The sequence below is a fragment of the Schistocerca gregaria genome, unplaced genomic scaffold, assembly GCF_023897955.1.
Source record: "Schistocerca gregaria isolate iqSchGreg1 unplaced genomic scaffold, iqSchGreg1.2 ptg001369l, whole genome shotgun sequence".
NCBI lineage: Eukaryota > Metazoa > Arthropoda > Insecta > Orthoptera > Acrididae > Schistocerca > Schistocerca gregaria.
The window spans coordinates 22,788-37,275 of record NW_026062674.1 but is presented as its reverse complement, the minus strand read 5'-3'; the positions used below and the strand labels follow the sequence as shown (position 1 = coordinate 37,275).

At 54.0% G+C, this 14,488-nt stretch overlaps 27 non-coding genes across 27 annotated transcripts; all 27 read right to left on the bottom strand.

The window, feature by feature from the left end:
* Nucleotides 1–115: 115 nt before the first annotated feature.
* Trnal-uag (transfer RNA leucine (anticodon UAG)) lies at nucleotides 116–197 on the bottom strand. Its single transcript has one exon. It is a non-coding gene; the product is annotated as a tRNA-Leu (tRNA).
* A 592-nt stretch (nucleotides 198–789) lies between these two features.
* Nucleotides 790–861, bottom strand: Trnah-gug (transfer RNA histidin (anticodon GUG)). The gene has a single exon. It is a non-coding gene; the product is annotated as a tRNA-His (tRNA).
* Nucleotides 862–1,235: 374 nt separating this feature from the next.
* On the bottom strand, nucleotides 1,236–1,307 carry Trnae-cuc (transfer RNA glutamic acid (anticodon CUC)). Its single transcript has one exon. It is a non-coding gene; the product is annotated as a tRNA-Glu (tRNA).
* Nucleotides 1,308–1,751: 444 nt separating this feature from the next.
* Trnal-uag (transfer RNA leucine (anticodon UAG)) lies at nucleotides 1,752–1,833 on the bottom strand. Its single transcript has one exon. It is a non-coding gene; the product is annotated as a tRNA-Leu (tRNA).
* A 590-nt stretch (nucleotides 1,834–2,423) lies between these two features.
* Nucleotides 2,424–2,495, bottom strand: Trnah-gug (transfer RNA histidin (anticodon GUG)). Its single transcript has one exon. It is a non-coding gene; the product is annotated as a tRNA-His (tRNA).
* A 374-nt stretch (nucleotides 2,496–2,869) lies between these two features.
* Nucleotides 2,870–2,941, bottom strand: Trnae-cuc (transfer RNA glutamic acid (anticodon CUC)). Its single transcript has one exon. It is a non-coding gene; the product is annotated as a tRNA-Glu (tRNA).
* Nucleotides 2,942–3,385: 444 nt separating this feature from the next.
* On the bottom strand, nucleotides 3,386–3,467 carry Trnal-uag (transfer RNA leucine (anticodon UAG)). The gene has a single exon. It is a non-coding gene; the product is annotated as a tRNA-Leu (tRNA).
* A 590-nt stretch (nucleotides 3,468–4,057) lies between these two features.
* Trnah-gug (transfer RNA histidin (anticodon GUG)) lies at nucleotides 4,058–4,129 on the bottom strand. Its single transcript has one exon. It is a non-coding gene; the product is annotated as a tRNA-His (tRNA).
* A 374-nt stretch (nucleotides 4,130–4,503) lies between these two features.
* Trnae-cuc (transfer RNA glutamic acid (anticodon CUC)) lies at nucleotides 4,504–4,575 on the bottom strand. Its single transcript has one exon. It is a non-coding gene; the product is annotated as a tRNA-Glu (tRNA).
* A 444-nt stretch (nucleotides 4,576–5,019) lies between these two features.
* Nucleotides 5,020–5,101, bottom strand: Trnal-uag (transfer RNA leucine (anticodon UAG)). The gene has a single exon. It is a non-coding gene; the product is annotated as a tRNA-Leu (tRNA).
* Nucleotides 5,102–5,691: 590 nt separating this feature from the next.
* Trnah-gug (transfer RNA histidin (anticodon GUG)) lies at nucleotides 5,692–5,763 on the bottom strand. Its single transcript has one exon. It is a non-coding gene; the product is annotated as a tRNA-His (tRNA).
* Nucleotides 5,764–6,137: 374 nt separating this feature from the next.
* On the bottom strand, nucleotides 6,138–6,209 carry Trnae-cuc (transfer RNA glutamic acid (anticodon CUC)). The gene has a single exon. It is a non-coding gene; the product is annotated as a tRNA-Glu (tRNA).
* Nucleotides 6,210–6,653: 444 nt separating this feature from the next.
* On the bottom strand, nucleotides 6,654–6,735 carry Trnal-uag (transfer RNA leucine (anticodon UAG)). The gene has a single exon. It is a non-coding gene; the product is annotated as a tRNA-Leu (tRNA).
* A 592-nt stretch (nucleotides 6,736–7,327) lies between these two features.
* Trnah-gug (transfer RNA histidin (anticodon GUG)) lies at nucleotides 7,328–7,399 on the bottom strand. Its single transcript has one exon. It is a non-coding gene; the product is annotated as a tRNA-His (tRNA).
* A 374-nt stretch (nucleotides 7,400–7,773) lies between these two features.
* Nucleotides 7,774–7,845, bottom strand: Trnae-cuc (transfer RNA glutamic acid (anticodon CUC)). Its single transcript has one exon. It is a non-coding gene; the product is annotated as a tRNA-Glu (tRNA).
* Nucleotides 7,846–8,289: 444 nt separating this feature from the next.
* Nucleotides 8,290–8,371, bottom strand: Trnal-uag (transfer RNA leucine (anticodon UAG)). The gene has a single exon. It is a non-coding gene; the product is annotated as a tRNA-Leu (tRNA).
* Nucleotides 8,372–8,961: 590 nt separating this feature from the next.
* Trnah-gug (transfer RNA histidin (anticodon GUG)) lies at nucleotides 8,962–9,033 on the bottom strand. The gene has a single exon. It is a non-coding gene; the product is annotated as a tRNA-His (tRNA).
* Nucleotides 9,034–9,407: 374 nt separating this feature from the next.
* Trnae-cuc (transfer RNA glutamic acid (anticodon CUC)) lies at nucleotides 9,408–9,479 on the bottom strand. Its single transcript has one exon. It is a non-coding gene; the product is annotated as a tRNA-Glu (tRNA).
* Nucleotides 9,480–9,923: 444 nt separating this feature from the next.
* Nucleotides 9,924–10,005, bottom strand: Trnal-uag (transfer RNA leucine (anticodon UAG)). The gene has a single exon. It is a non-coding gene; the product is annotated as a tRNA-Leu (tRNA).
* A 590-nt stretch (nucleotides 10,006–10,595) lies between these two features.
* On the bottom strand, nucleotides 10,596–10,667 carry Trnah-gug (transfer RNA histidin (anticodon GUG)). The gene has a single exon. It is a non-coding gene; the product is annotated as a tRNA-His (tRNA).
* Nucleotides 10,668–11,041: 374 nt separating this feature from the next.
* Trnae-cuc (transfer RNA glutamic acid (anticodon CUC)) lies at nucleotides 11,042–11,113 on the bottom strand. The gene has a single exon. It is a non-coding gene; the product is annotated as a tRNA-Glu (tRNA).
* Nucleotides 11,114–11,557: 444 nt separating this feature from the next.
* Trnal-uag (transfer RNA leucine (anticodon UAG)) lies at nucleotides 11,558–11,639 on the bottom strand. The gene has a single exon. It is a non-coding gene; the product is annotated as a tRNA-Leu (tRNA).
* A 590-nt stretch (nucleotides 11,640–12,229) lies between these two features.
* Trnah-gug (transfer RNA histidin (anticodon GUG)) lies at nucleotides 12,230–12,301 on the bottom strand. The gene has a single exon. It is a non-coding gene; the product is annotated as a tRNA-His (tRNA).
* A 374-nt stretch (nucleotides 12,302–12,675) lies between these two features.
* Nucleotides 12,676–12,747, bottom strand: Trnae-cuc (transfer RNA glutamic acid (anticodon CUC)). The gene has a single exon. It is a non-coding gene; the product is annotated as a tRNA-Glu (tRNA).
* Nucleotides 12,748–13,191: 444 nt separating this feature from the next.
* Trnal-uag (transfer RNA leucine (anticodon UAG)) lies at nucleotides 13,192–13,273 on the bottom strand. The gene has a single exon. It is a non-coding gene; the product is annotated as a tRNA-Leu (tRNA).
* Nucleotides 13,274–13,863: 590 nt separating this feature from the next.
* Trnah-gug (transfer RNA histidin (anticodon GUG)) lies at nucleotides 13,864–13,935 on the bottom strand. Its single transcript has one exon. It is a non-coding gene; the product is annotated as a tRNA-His (tRNA).
* A 374-nt stretch (nucleotides 13,936–14,309) lies between these two features.
* On the bottom strand, nucleotides 14,310–14,381 carry Trnae-cuc (transfer RNA glutamic acid (anticodon CUC)). The gene has a single exon. It is a non-coding gene; the product is annotated as a tRNA-Glu (tRNA).
* Between the last annotated feature and the right edge of the window lie 107 nt (nucleotides 14,382–14,488).

Here is a 14,488-nt window from a genome sequence, read left to right as displayed (position 1 = left end):
AAAACCAGCGCCTTAGACCGCTCGGCCACTCTACCTACACAACACGCGCGACACAGGAGCTGCGTCCTAGCCCACGACAACACACAGCAACGGCACAAAAATGAGACGTCAAAATTGGCAACGGTGGGATTCGAACCCACGCCTCCGAAGAGACTGGTGCCTAAAACCAGCGCCTTAGACCGCTCGGCCACGTTACCGTTATAGCGCCGACGACAATACGTTTCCTTTGTACTACAAAGATCACTTCGAAATGGAAATATCTCGGCAATCGCTGTAACATGTATTTCCTCTGCTCTCCCATTGGAAGCGTCTCTTTAGGCCATCCACAACAAGAAAATGCCGTGCCCGCCGTGTGGTAGCGGCGCCACTTGTCTGAAGCTGTCGTAGTTAAGGCGACAGCATCAAAAGAGACGTTTTCGTGCCGTGACCAGGTTTCGAACGCACGCGTCCGAAGAGACTGGTGCCTAAAACAAGCGCCTTAGATCGCTCGGCCACGCTACCTGCGCTACCTTCGGCCCCAGTGTTCCTAGCATTTGTAGAAACGGTGCACGCCACAGCTTCCTGCTCCGCTGTTCATCCAATCCGTCGCACCTCAAACAACTGCCCTTTTCGACTACAGAGAGCAGCGGACGTCTGCGCCTCACGGCCGCCGGCATTACGTGTTGGCGATGAAGTGGTAGTACAAACTGCGGACTGCGGAACACGAGTGAAAAATCAAGAAAGCACTGTGATTTCGAGTACTCGTGCACTATCGTCACTGCAACGGTAGCAAGGCAAAACTTTCAAAATTGCCGTGACCAGGATTCGAACCTGGGTTATTGCGGCCACAACGCAATGTCCTAACCACTAGACGATCACGGCCACGCACGCGCCCACGGAGGCAGCTGGCTGGAGTGCAAGTGGCGATACACAGCAAAGCCTAGGCCAAGGTGGACGCCACAGCAGTGTCAGACACGGTCTCCATCACGTGTATACGAGTAAATGAACGTGCCTGCGCTGTCAGGACACTAACTAGAGTGGTTAGCTACATTCACCTCCCTGGCAGTGTCTTGCAGTCCTCCAAGCCTCTTGACTATGGGTATGTGGCTCGATAACAAGTGAATAGACGCCGCATCTCTCTCGCCGTCAGGTGTAGCCGCGAATCATACTTAACGCAGCTTTGTGCACGCGTCAGCGTAGCGTCAGTCGAGCAAAGTCGGGACAAGTCGCATAAGAGGAGCAACAAAAACTCACGTTTCCGGTACCGGGAATCGAACCCGGGCCTCCTGGGTGAGAGCCAGGTATCCTAGCCACTAGACTACACCGGATTACGACGCCAGTGCTCTTCCTGCGAACGCAGCAACCAGCCACGATTAACTGACGACAACTGTAAGAAATACACTCTTTCACGTTATAGAACGGCATCCTCTGGACGCATTTCATGGAGACGAACGCCAGCAGTGACGAGAGCAAAAGGCGCCTACAAATCCTGTCGTTGCTCCACGTACTGTTCTACGACAATTCACGAAGCAGACGCTCACGCCTTGTTGTGCTGTTTCCTTTGCGGGCAATGGGTGCAGCTGTCTTCGACGCAGGAAACATTACACGTTTAGCAGCTGTGGGGTTGGAACCCACGCCTCCGAAGTGACTGGTGCCTAAAACCAGCGCCTTAGACCGCTCGGCCACTCTACCTACACAACACGCGCGACACAGGAGCTGCGTCCTAGCCCACGACAACACACAGCAACGGCACAAAAATGAGACGTCAAAATTGGCAACGGTGGGATTCGAACCCACGCCTCCGAAGAGACTGGTGCCTAAAACCAGCGCCTTAGACCGCTCGGCCACGTTACCGTTATAGCGCCGACGACAATACGTTTCCTTTGTACTACAAAGATCACTTCGAAATGGAAATATCTCGGCAATCGCTGTAACATGTATTTCCTCTGCTCTCCCATTGGAAGCGTCTCTTTAGGCCATCCACAACAAGAAAATGCCGTGCCCGCCGTGTGGTAGCGGCGCCACTTGTCTGAAGCTGTCGTAGTTAAGGCGACAGCATCAAGAGACGTTTTCGTGCCGTGACCAGGTTTCGAACGCACGCGTCCGAAGAGACTGGTGCCTAAAACAAGCGCCTTAGATCGCTCGGCCACGCTACCTGCGCTACCTTCGGCCCCAGTGTTCCTAGCATTTGTAGAAACGGTGCACGCCACAGCTTCCTGCTCCGCTGTTCATCCAATCCGTCGCACCTCAAACAACTGCCCTTTTCGACTACAGAGAGCAGCGGACGTCTGCGCCTCACGGCCGCCGGCATTACGTGTTGGCGATGAAGTGGTAGTACAAACTGCGGACTGCGGAACACGAGTGAAAAATCAAGAAAGCACTGTGATTTCGAGTACTCGTGCACTATCGTCACTGCAACGGTAGCAAGGCAAAACTTTCAAAATTGCCGTGACCAGGATTCGAACCTGGGTTATTGCGGCCACAACGCAATGTCCTAACCACTAGACGATCACGGCCACGCACGCGCCCACGGAGGCAGCTGGCTGGAGTGCAAGTGGCGATACACAGCAAAGCCTAGGCCAAGGTGGACGCCACAGCAGTGTCAGACACGGTCTCCATCACGTGTATACGAGTAAATGAACGTGCCTGCGCTGTCAGGACACTAACTAGAGTGGTTAGCTACATTCACCTCCCTGGCAGTGTCTTGCAGTCCTCCAAGCCTCTTGACTATGGGTATGTGGCTCGATAACAAGTGAATAGACGCCGCATCTCTCTCGCCGTCAGGTGTAGCCGCGAATCATACTTAACGCAGCTTTGTGCACGCGTCAGCGTAGCGTCAGTCGAGCAAAGTCGGGACAAGTCGCATAAGAGGAGCAACAAAAACTCACGTTTCCGGTACCGGGAATCGAACCCGGGCCTCCTGGGTGAGAGCCAGGTATCCTACCCACTAGACTACACCGGATTACGACGCCAGTGCTCTTCCTGCGAACGCAGCAACCAGCCACGATTAACTGACGACAACTGTAAGAAATACACTCTTTCACGTTATAGAACGGCATCCTCTGGACGCATTTCATGGAGACGAACGCCAGCAGTGACGAGAGCAAAAGGCGCCTACAAATCCTGTCGTTGCTCCACGTACTGTTCTACGACAATTCACGAAGCAGACGCTCACGCCTTGTTGTGCTGTTTCCTTTGCGGGCAATGGGTGCAGCTGTCTTCGACGCAGGAAACATTACACGTTTAGCAGCTGTGGGGTTGGAACCCACGCCTCCGAAGTGACTGGTGCCTAAAACCAGCGCCTTAGACCGCTCGGCCACTCTACCTACACAACACGCGCGACACAGGAGCTGCGTCCTAGCCCACGACAACACACAGCAACGGCACAAAAATGAGACGTCAAAATTGGCAACGGTGGGATTCGAACCCACGCCTCCGAAGAGACTGGTGCCTAAAACCAGCGCCTTAGACCGCTCGGCCACGTTACCGTTATAGCGCCGACGACAATACGTTTCCTTTGTACTACAAAGATCACTTCGAAATGGAAATATCTCGGCAATCGCTGTAACATGTATTTCCTCTGCTCTCCCATTGGAAGCGTCTCTTTAGGCCATCCACAACAAGAAAATGCCGTGCCCGCCGTGTGGTAGCGGCGCCACTTGTCTGAAGCTGTCGTAGTTAAGGCGACAGCATCAAGAGACGTTTTCGTGCCGTGACCAGGTTTCGAACGCACGCGTCCGAAGAGACTGGTGCCTAAAACAAGCGCCTTAGATCGCTCGGCCACGCTACCTGCGCTACCTTCGGCCCCAGTGTTCCTAGCATTTGTAGAAACGGTGCACGCCACAGCTTCCTGCTCCGCTGTTCATCCAATCCGTCGCACCTCAAACAACTGCCCTTTTCGACTACAGAGAGCAGCGGACGTCTGCGCCTCACGGCCGCCGGCATTACGTGTTGGCGATGAAGTGGTAGTACAAACTGCGGACTGCGGAACACGAGTGAAAAATCAAGAAAGCACTGTGATTTCGAGTACTCGTGCACTATCGTCACTGCAACGGTAGCAAGGCAAAACTTTCAAAATTGCCGTGACCAGGATTCGAACCTGGGTTATTGCGGCCACAACGCAATGTCCTAACCACTAGACGATCACGGCCACGCACGCGCCCACGGAGGCAGCTGGCTGGAGTGCAAGTGGCGATACACAGCAAAGCCTAGGCCAAGGTGGACGCCACAGCAGTGTCAGACACGGTCTCCATCACGTGTATACGAGTAAATGAACGTGCCTGCGCTGTCAGGACACTAACTAGAGTGGTTAGCTACATTCACCTCCCTGGCAGTGTCTTGCAGTCCTCCAAGCCTCTTGACTATGGGTATGTGGCTCGATAACAAGTGAATAGACGCCGCATCTCTCTCGCCGTCAGGTGTAGCCGCGAATCATACTTAACGCAGCTTTGTGCACGCGTCAGCGTAGCGTCAGTCGAGCAAAGTCGGGACAAGTCGCATAAGAGGAGCAACAAAAACTCACGTTTCCGGTACCGGGAATCGAACCCGGGCCTCCTGGGTGAGAGCCAGGTATCCTAGCCACTAGACTACACCGGATTACGACGCCAGTGCTCTTCCTGCGAACACAGCAACCAGCCACGATTAACTGACGACAACTGTAAGAAATACACTCTTTCACGTTATAGAACGGCATCCTCTGGACGCATTTCATGGAGACGAACGCCAGCAGTGACGAGAGCAAAAGGCGCCTACAAATCCTGTCGTTGCTCCACGTACTGTTCTACGACAATTCACGAAGCAGACGCTCACGCCTTGTTGTGCTGTTTCCTTTGCGGGCAATGGGTGCAGCTGTCTTCGACGCAGGAAACATTACACGTTTAGCAGCTGTGGGGTTGGAACCCACGCCTCCGAAGTGACTGGTGCCTAAAACCAGCGCCTTAGACCGCTCGGCCACTCTACCTACACAACACGCGCGACACAGGAGCTGCGTCCTAGCCCACGACAACACACAGCAACGGCACAAAAATGAGACGTCAAAATTGGCAACGGTGGGATTCGAACCCACGCCTCCGAAGAGACTGGTGCCTAAAACCAGCGCCTTAGACCGCTCGGCCACGTTACCGTTATAGCGCCGACGACAATACGTTTCCTTTGTACTACAAAGATCACTTCGAAATGGAAATATCTCGGCAATCGCTGTAACATGTATTTCCTCTGCTCTCCCATTGGAAGCGTCTCTTTAGGCCATCCACAACAAGAAAATGCCGTGCCCGCCGTGTGGTAGCGGCGCCACTTGTCTGAAGCTGTCGTAGTTAAGGCGACAGCATCAAGAGACGTTTTCGTGCCGTGACCAGGTTTCGAACGCACGCGTCCGAAGAGACTGGTGCCTAAAACAAGCGCCTTAGATCGCTCGGCCACGCTACCTGCGCTACCTTCGGCCCCAGTGTTCCTAGCATTTGTAGAAACGGTGCACGCCACAGCTTCCTGCTCCGCTGTTCATCCAATCCGTCGCACCTCAAACAACTGCCCTTTTCGACTACAGAGAGCAGCGGACGTCTGCGCCTCACGGCCGCCGGCATTACGTGTTGGCGATGAAGTGGTAGTACAAACTGCGGACTGCGGAACACGAGTGAAAAATCAAGAAAGCACTGTGATTTCGAGTACTCGTGCACTATCGTCACTGCAACGGTAGCAAGGCAAAACTTTCAAAATTGCCGTGACCAGGATTCGAACCTGGGTTATTGCGGCCACAACGCAATGTCCTAACCACTAGACGATCACGGCCACGCACGCGCCCACGGAGGCAGCTGACTGGAGTGCAAGTGGCGATACACAGCAAAGCCTAGGCCAAGGTGGACGCCACAGCAGTGTCAGACACGGTCTCCATCACGTGTATACGAGTAAATGAACGTGCCTGCGCTGTCAGGACACTAACTAGAGTGGTTAGCTACATTCACCTCCCTGGCAGTGTCTTGCAGTCCTCCAAGCCTCTTGACTATGGGTATGTGGCTCGATAACAAGTGAATAGACGCCGCATCTCTCTCGCCGTCAGGTGTAGCCGCGAATCATACTTAACGCAGCTTTGTGCACGCGTCAGCGTAGCGTCAGTCGAGCAAAGTCGGGACAAGTCGCATAAGAGGAGCAACAAAAACTCACGTTTCCGGTACCGGGAATCGAACCCGGGCCTCCTGGGTGAGAGCCAGGTATCCTAGCCACTAGACTACACCGGATTACGACGCCAGTGCTCTTCCTGCGAACGCAGCAACCAGCCACGATTAACTGACGACAACTGTAAGAAATACACTCTTTCACGTTATAGAACGGCATCCTCTGGACGCATTTCATGGAGACGAACGCCAGCAGTGACGAGAGCAAAAGGCGCCTACAAATCCTGTCGTTGCTCCACGTACTGTTCTACGACAATTCACGAAGCAGACGCTCACGCCTTGTTGTGCTGTTTCCTTTGCGGGCAATGGGTGCAGCTGTCTTCGACGCAGGAAACATTACACGTTTAGCAGCTGTGGGGTTGGAACCCACGCCTCCGAAGTGACTGGTGCCTAAAACCAGCGCCTTAGACCGCTCGGCCACTCTACCTACACAACACGCGCGACACAGGAGCTGCGTCCTAGCCCACGACAACACACAGCAACGGCACAAAAATGAGACGTCAAAATTGGCAACGGTGGGATTCGAACCCACGCCTCCGAAGAGACTGGTGCCTAAAACCAGCGCCTTAGACCGCTCGGCCACGTTACCGTTATAGCGCCGACGACAATACGTTTCCTTTGTACTACAAAGATCACTTCGAAATGGAAATATCTCGGCAATCGCTGTAACATGTATTTCCTCTGCTCTCCCATTGGAAGCGTCTCTTTAGGCCATCCACAACAAGAAAATGCCGTGCCCGCCGTGTGGTAGCGGCGCCACTTGTCTGAAGCTGTCGTAGTTAAGGCGACAGCATCAAAAGAGACGTTTTCGTGCCGTGACCAGGTTTCGAACGCACGCGTCCGAAGAGACTGGTGCCTAAAACAAGCGCCTTAGATCGCTCGGCCACGCTACCTGCGCTACCTTCGGCCCCAGTGTTCCTAGCATTTGTAGAAACGGTGCACGCCACAGCTTCCTGCTCCGCTGTTCATCCAATCCGTCGCACCTCAAACAACTGCCCTTTTCGACTACAGAGAGCAGCGGACGTCTGCGCCTCACGGCCGCCGGCATTACGTGTTGGCGATGAAGTGGTAGTACAAACTGCGGACTGCGGAACACGAGTGAAAAATCAAGAAAGCACTGTGATTTCGAGTACTCGTGCACTATCGTCACTGCAACGGTAGCAAGGCAAAACTTTCAAAATTGCCGTGACCAGGATTCGAACCTGGGTTATTGCGGCCACAACGCAATGTCCTAACCACTAGACGATCACGGCCACGCACGCGCCCACGGAGGCAGCTGGCTGGAGTGGCCTAGGCTTTGCTGTGTATCGCCACTTGCAAGGTGGACGCCACAGCAGTGTCAGACACGGTCTCCATCACGTGTATACGAGTAAATGAACGTGCCTGCGCTGTCAGGACACTAACTAGAGTGGTTAGCTACATTCACCTCCCTGGCAGTGTCTTGCAGTCCTCCAAGCCTCTTGACTATGGGTATGTGGCTCGATAACAAGTGAATAGACGCCGCATCTCTCTCGCCGTCAGGTGTAGCCGCGAATCATACTTAACGCAGCTTTGTGCACGCGTCAGCGTAGCGTCAGTCGAGCAAAGTCGGGACAAGTCGCATAAGAGGAGCAACAAAAACTCACGTTTCCGGTACCGGGAATCGAACCCGGGCCTCCTGGGTGAGAGCCAGGTATCCTAGCCACTAGACTACACCGGATTACGACGCCAGTGCTCTTCCTGCGAACGCAGCAACCAGCCACGATTAACTGACGACAACTGTAAGAAATACACTCTTTCACGTTATAGAACGGCATCCTCTGGACGCATTTCATGGAGACGAACGCCAGCAGTGACGAGAGCAAAAGGCGCCTACAAATCCTGTCGTTGCTCCACGTACTGTTCTACGACAATTCACGAAGCAGACGCTCACGCCTTGTTGTGCTGTTTCCTTTGCGGGCAATGGGTGCAGCTGTCTTCGACGCAGGAAACATTACACGTTTAGCAGCTGTGGGGTTGGAACCCACGCCTCCGAAGTGACTGGTGCCTAAAACCAGCGCCTTAGACCACTCGGCCACTCTACCTACACAACACGCGCGACACAGGAGCTGCGTCCTAGCCCACGACAACACACAGCAACGGCACAAAAATGAGACGTCAAAATTGGCAACGGTGGGATTCGAACCCACGCCTCCGAAGAGACTGGTGCCTAAAACCAGCGCCTTAGACCGCTCGGCCACGTTACCGTTATAGCGCCGACGACAATACGTTTCCTTTGTACTACAAAGATCACTTCGAAATGGAAATATCTCGGCAATCGCTGTAACATGTATTTCCTCTGCTCTCCCATTGGAAGCGTCTCTTTAGGCCATCCACAACAAGAAAATGCCGTGCCCGCCGTGTGGTAGCGGCGCCACTTGTCTGAAGCTGTCGTAGTTAAGGCGACAGCATCAAGAGACGTTTTCGTGCCGTGACCAGGTTTCGAACGCACGCGTCCGAAGAGACTGGTGCCTAAAACAAGCGCCTTAGATCGCTCGGCCACGCTACCTGCGCTACCTTCGGCCCCAGTGTTCCTAGCATTTGTAGAAACGGTGCACGCCACAGCTTCCTGCTCCGCTGTTCATCCAATCCGTCGCACCTCAAACAACTGCCCTTTTCGACTACAGAGAGCAGCGGACGTCTGCGCCTCACGGCCGCCGGCATTACGTGTTGGCGATGAAGTGGTAGTACAAACTGCGGACTGCGGAACACGAGTGAAAAATCAAGAAAGCACTGTGATTTCGAGTACTCGTGCACTATCGTCACTGCAACGGTAGCAAGGCAAAACTTTCAAAATTGCCGTGACCAGGATTCGAACCTGGGTTATTGCGGCCACAACGCAATGTCCTAACCACTAGACGATCACGGCCACGCACGCGCCCACGGAGGCAGCTGGCTGGAGTGCAAGTGGCGATACACAGCAAAGCCTAGGCCAAGGTGGACGCCACAGCAGTGTCAGACACGGTCTCCATCACGTGTATACGAGTAAATGAACGTGCCTGCGCTGTCAGGACACTAACTAGAGTGGTTAGCTACATTCACCTCCCTGGCAGTGTCTTGCAGTCCTCCAAGCCTCTTGACTATGGGTATGTGGCTCGATAACAAGTGAATAGACGCCGCATCTCTCTCGCCGTCAGGTGTAGCCGCGAATCATACTTAATGCAGCTTTGTGCACGCGTCAGCGTAGCGTCAGTCGAGCAAAGTCGGGACAAGTCGCATAAGAGGAGCAACAAAAACTCACGTTTCCGGTACCGGGAATCGAACCCGGGCCTCCTGGGTGAGAGCCAGGTATCCTAGCCACTAGACTACACCGGATTACGACGCCAGTGCTCTTCCTGCGAACGCAGCAACCAGCCACGATTAACTGACGACAACTGTAAGAAATACACTCTTTCACGTTATAGAACGGCATCCTCTGGACGCATTTCATGGAGACGAACGCCAGCAGTGACGAGAGCAAAAGGCGCCTACAAATCCTGTCGTTGCTCCACGTACTGTTCTACGACAATTCACGAAGCAGACGCTCACGCCTTGTTGTGCTGTTTCCTTTGCGGGCAATGGGTGCAGCTGTCTTCGACGCAGGAAACATTACACGTTTAGCAGCTGTGGGGTTGGAACCCACGCCTCCGAAGTGACTGGTGCCTAAAACCAGCGCCTTAGACCGCTCGGCCACTCTACCTACACAACACGCGCGACACAGGAGCTGCGTCCTAGCCCACGACAACACACAGCAACGGCACAAAAATGAGACGTCAAAATTGGCAACGGTGGGATTCGAACCCACGCCTCCGAAGAGACTGGTGCCTAAAACCAGCGCCTTAGACCGCTCGGCCACGTTACCGTTATAGCGCCGACGACAATACGTTTCCTTTGTACTACAAAGATCACTTCGAAATGGAAATATCTCGGCAATCGCTGTAACATGTATTTCCTCTGCTCTCCCATTGGAAGCGTCTCTTTAGGCCATCCACAACAAGAAAATGCCGTGCCCGCCGTGTGGTAGCGGCGCCACTTGTCTGAAGCTGTCGTAGTTAAGGCGACAGCATCAAAAGAGACGTTTTCGTGCCGTGACCAGGTTTCGAACGCACGCGTCCGAAGAGACTGGTGCCTAAAACAAGCGCCTTAGATCGCTCGGCCACGCTACCTGCGCTACCTTCGGCCCCAGTGTTCCTAGCATTTGTAGAAACGGTGCACGCCACAGCTTCCTGCTCCGCTGTTCATCCAATCCGTCGCACCTCAAACAACTGCCCTTTTCGACTACAGAGAGCAGCGGACGTCTGCGCCTCACGGCCGCCGGCATTACGTGTTGGCGATGAAGTGGTAGTACAAACTGCGGACTGCGGAACACGAGTGAAAAATCAAGAAAGCACTGTGATTTCGAGTACTCGTGCACTATCGTCACTGCAACGGTAGCAAGGAAACTTTCAAAATTGCCGTGACCAGGATTCGAACCTGGGTTATTGCGGCCACAACGCAATGTCCTAACCACTAGACGATCACGGCCACGCACTCGCCCACGGAGGCAGCTGGCTGGAGTGCAAGTGGCGATACACAGCAAAGCCTAGGCCAAGGTGGACGCCACAGCAGTGTCAGACACGGTCTCCATCACGTGTATACGAGTAAATGAACGTGCCTGCGCTGTCAGGACACTAACTAGAGTGGTTAGCTACATTCACCTCCCTGGCAGTGTCTTGCAGTCCTCCAAGCCTCTTGACTATGGGTATGTGGCTCGATAACAAGTGAATAGACGCCGCATCTCTCTCGCCGTCAGGTGTAGCCGCGAATCATACTTAACGCAGCTTTGTGCACGCGTCAGCGTAGCGTCAGTCGAGCAAAGTCGGGACAAGTCGCATAAGAGGAGCAACAAAAACTCACGTTTCCGGTACCGGGAATCGAACCCTGGCCTCCTGGGTGAGAGCCAGGTATCCTAGCCACTAGACTACACCGGATTACGACGCCAGTGCTCTTCCTGCGAACGCAGCAACCAGCCACGATTAACTGACGACAACTGTAAGAAATACACTCTTTCACGTTATAGAACGGCATCCTCTGGACGCATTTCATGGAGACGAACGCCAGCAGTGACGAGAGCAAAAGGCGCCTACAAATCCTGTCGTTGCTCCACGTACTGTTCTACGACAATTCACGAAGCAGACGCTCACGCCTTGTTGTGCTGTTTCCTTTGCGGGCAATGGGTGCAGCTGTCTTCGACGCAGGAAACATTACACGTTTAGCAGCTGTGGGGTTGGAACCCACGCCTCCGAAGTGACTGGTGCCTAAAACCAGCGCCTTAGACCGCTCGGCCACTCTACCTACACAACACGCGCGACACAGGAGCTGCGTCCTAGCCCACGACAACACACAGCAACGGCACAAAAATGAGACGTCAAAATTGGCAACGGTGGGATTCGAACCCACGCCTCCGAAGAGACTGGTGCCTAAAACCAGCGCCTTAGACCGCTCGGCCACGTTACCGTTATAGCGCCGACGACAATACGTTTCCTTTGTACTACAAAGATCACTTCGAAATGGAAATATCTCGGCAATCGCTGTAACATGTATTTCCTCTGCTCTCCCATTGGAAGCGTCTCTTTAGGCCATCCACAACAAGAAAATGCCGTGCCCGCCGTGTGGTAGCGGCGCCACTTGTCTGAAGCTGTCGTAGTTAAGGCGACAGCATCAAGAGACGTTTTCGTGCCGTGACCAGGTTTCGAACGCACGCGTCCGAAGAGACTGGTGCCTAAAACAAGCGCCTTAGATCGCTCGGCCACGCTACCTGCGCTACCTTCGGCCCCAGTGTTCCTAGCATTTGTAGAAACGGTGCACGCCACAGCTTCCTGCTCCGCTGTTCATCCAATCCGTCGCACCTCAAACAACTGCCCTTTTCGACTACAGAGAGCAGCGGACGTCTGCGCCTCACGGCCGCCGGCATTACGTGTTGGCGATGAAGTGGTAGTACAAACTGCGGACTGCGGAACACGAGTGAAAAATCAAGAAAGCACTGTGATTTCGAGTACTCGTGCACTATCGTCACTGCAACGGTAGCAAGGCAAAACTTTCAAAATTGCCGTGACCAGGATTCGAACCTGGGTTATTGCGGCCACAACGCAATGTCCTAACCACTAGACGATCACGGCCACGCACTCGCCCACGGAGGCAGCTGGCTGGAGTGCAAGTGGCGATACACAGCAAAGCCTAGGCCAAGGTGGACGCCACAGCAGTGTCAGACACGGTCTCCATCACGTGTATACGAGTAAATGAACGTGCCTGCGCTGTCAGGACACTAACTAGAGTGGTTAGCTACATTCACCTCCCTGGCAGTGTCTTGCAGTCCTCCAAGCCTCTTGACTATGGGTATGTGGCTCGATAACAAGTGAATAGACGCCGCATCTCTCTCGCCGTCAGGTGTAGCCGCGAATCATACTTAACGCAGCTTTGTGCACGCGTCAGCGTAGCGTCAGTCGAGCAAAGTCGGGACAAGTCGCATAAGAGGAGCAACAAAAACTCACGTTTCCGGTACCGGGAATCGAACCCGGGCCTCCTGGGTGAGAGCCAGGTATCCTAGCCACTAGACTACACCGGATTACGACGCCAGTGCTCTTCCTGCGAACGCAGCAACCAGCCACGATTAACTGACGACAACTGTAAGAAATACACTCTTTCACGTTATAGAACGGCATCCTCTGGACGCATTTCATGGAGACGAACGCCAGCAGTGACGAGAGCAAAAGGCGCCTACAAATCCTGTCGTTGCTCCACGTACTGTTCTACGACAATTCACGAAGCAGACGCTCACGCCTTGTTGTGCTGTTTCCTTTGCGGGCAATGGGTGCAGCTGTCTTCGACGCAGGAAACATTACACGTTTAGCAGCTGTGGGGTTGGAACCCACGCCTCCGAAGTGACTGGTGCCTAAAACCAGCGCCTTAGACCGCTCGGCCACTCTACCTACACAACACGCGCGACACAGGAGCTGCGTCCTAGCCCACGACAACACACAGCAACGGCACAAAAATGAGACGTCAAAATTGGCAACGGTGGGATTCGAACCCACGCCTCCGAAGAGACTGGTGCCTAAAACCAGCGCCTTAGACCGCTCGGCCACGTTACCGTTATAGCGCCGACGACAATACGTTTCCTTTGTACTACAAAGATCACTTCGAAATGGAAATATCTCGGCAATCGCTGTAACATGTATTTCCTCTGCTCTCCCATTGGAAGCGTCTCTTTAGGCCATCCACAACAAGAAAATGCCGTGCCCGCCGTGTGGTAGCGGCGCCACTTGTCTGAAGCTGTCGTAGTTAAGGCGACAGCATCAAGAGACGTTTTCGTGCCGTGACCAGGTTTCGAACGCACGCGTCCGAAGAGACTGGTGCCTAAAACAAGCGCCTTAGATCGCTCGGCCACGCTACCTGCGCTACCTTCGGCCCCAGTGTTCCTAGCATTTGTAGAAACGGTGCACGCCACAGCTTCCTGCTCCGCTGTTCATCCAATCCGTCGCACCTCAAACAACTGCCCTTTTCGACTACAGAGAGCAGCGGACGTCTGCGCCTCACGGCCGCCGGCATTACGTGTTGGCGATGAAGTGGTAGTACAAACTGCGGACTGCGGAACACGAGTGAAAAATCAAGAAAGCACTGTGATTTCGAGTACTCGTGCACTATCGTCACTGCAACGGTAGCAAGGCAAAACTTTCAAAATTGCCGTGACCAGGATTCGAACCTGGGTTATTGCGGCCACAACGCAATGTCCTAACCACTAGACGATCACGGCCACGCACGCGCCCACGGAGGCAGCTGGCTGGAGTGCAAGTGGCGATACACAGCAAAGCCTAGGCCAAGGTGGACGCCACAGCAGTGTCAGACACGGTCTCCATCACGTGTATACGAGTAAATGAACGTGCCTGCGCTGTCAGGACACTAACTAGAGTGGTTAGCTACATTCACCTCCCTGGCAGTGTCTTGCAGTCCTCCAAGCCTCTTGACTATGGGTATGTGGCTCGATAACAAGTGAATAGACGCCGCATCTCTCTCGCCGTCAGGTGTAGCCGCGAATCATACTTAACGCAGCTTTGTGCACGCGTCAGCGTAGCGTCAGTCGAGCAAAGTCGGGACAAGTCGCATAAGAGGAGCAACAAAAACTCACGTTTCCGGTACCGGGAATCGAACCCGGGCCTCCTGGGTGAGAGCCAGGTATCCTAGCCACTAGACTACACCGGATTACGACGCCAGTGCTCTTCCTGCGAACGCAGCAACCAGCCACGATTAACTGACGACAACTGTAAGAAATACACTCTTTCACGTTATAGAACGGCATCCTCTGGACG